Source organism: Sinocyclocheilus grahami, unplaced genomic scaffold (assembly GCF_001515645.1).
Source record: "Sinocyclocheilus grahami isolate Dianchi unplaced genomic scaffold, SAMN03320097.WGS_v1.1 scaffold14655.1, whole genome shotgun sequence".
Classification (NCBI taxonomy): Eukaryota; Metazoa; Chordata; class Actinopteri; order Cypriniformes; family Cyprinidae; genus Sinocyclocheilus; species Sinocyclocheilus grahami.
The window spans coordinates 1-1,395 of NW_015515425.1; the positions used below are offsets into that span (position 1 = coordinate 1).

Genomic DNA, 1,395 nt, shown 5'->3' on the forward strand with positions numbered 1-1,395 from the left:
AGCATCCATTTTAGGAGAGACATGCAATGCCAGGCATGAGGAGAAGAAAGAGTGCCAGAAAATGTAAGCAGAGATAAGCTGTAAACCTGTATACAGCATGTTCACACATTTATATTCTCCATTGTTACATTTATTTATAGATTTTTTTTTTTTCACATTTGTGTCTGTGTTTGTTGTTTAGCATCCGGCTGAGGAGTCTGAATGCCAGCACTGATATTTCCGCCCTGGCCAGGAAGGTGGTGGAAGAGTGTAAAGTAATTCATCCATCAAAGCTGGCGGAGGTGGAACATCTGCTGCTGTATTTACAGAACCGAAAGAAGCCCAGCAGTAAATGTAAGTACCTCTTTAAAACATATTTCCTAGTGAATCATTTTTTGGTGGACTTTTATATGAGCAACTCACAATCTTTTTATTTTAGTAATGTTTATTTATCTATTTATTTTTATGTATCATATCACATTTAATGGTGACAGCGTTTGTTGTTTTAATGTTGTCTGTCCTTAGCGGAGAAGAAGGAAAAGAAACCATCGAAACCCAGAGAACTTCTGCCATTTGAAGGAATGGAAGTACACACATTTTAAGTTACACATTTTATGGGTACTTAGAGCTGAGAAAGTGAATGTGTTAACACATGTGATTAATTAAACATGTTGAATTGTGCTAATTTTTCATATGTTTAACGCCTATATCTAATTTGACATGATAATGGATTCATTCTGTTGTGTCTGATTTTTACCAACTATGAAAAGTCCATTTTAAATTTTACTCAAAATGCGATATCCGCCGAGTTATTCTGTCATGTTTTCTCCCTTTTTTCCAAACCGCGACAAACGCCAGTCTCTCTTTTCTGCAGAATGCGATATATCCGCTCAACCAATCACAGTGCACCATTCCACGCACTGTAGACAGTAATGGCGGCGCTTTGAATACACCCGGCATCCTAGTTTTCCTCATCTACTTTGCACTTTGTGATCAACAAACAAACTCAGGGCTATACGATAAATCGCATATGATTGTCATACGCATCTCGTCAGTAAAGCCGGTTCTGTGATTAATAGTAAATCTCCATCACGTGCTTTCAGATGGAGTGGCATTTAATACACAGAGCCGTAGATCACTGCAATATCGCGTTCTTAATCACAGATGAGTCGCATTCGATTATGAACGCGATATTGAGTAGCTTGTCAGTGTAAGTCTTTTTATTTATGCCATTAATATTTTTGTTAATACAGCGTATAGCACTAGTCAACTAAATTAATGTAACATGGCAAAGATGAATGCACTTTTGGAAGTTGAATATAAGGGAAATGTCATTTTGGAATTTCTGTGGTCTAATGTGATATTGTTGTTCATGTATGTTCATGATGAAATTTTCTTTTATTGTTCTTTTAATTA

The 1,395-nt window shown here is 36.4% G+C and overlaps 1 long non-coding RNA gene across 1 annotated transcript; it reads left to right on the plus strand.

Annotated features, from left to right (window-relative positions):
- On the plus strand, positions 1 to 793 carry LOC107579144 (uncharacterized). Its single transcript, XR_001608439.1, has 3 exons — positions 1 to 63; positions 182 to 333; positions 505 to 793. It is a non-coding gene; the product is annotated as an uncharacterized lncRNA (long non-coding RNA).
- The last annotated feature ends 602 nt before the right edge of the window (positions 794 to 1,395 follow it).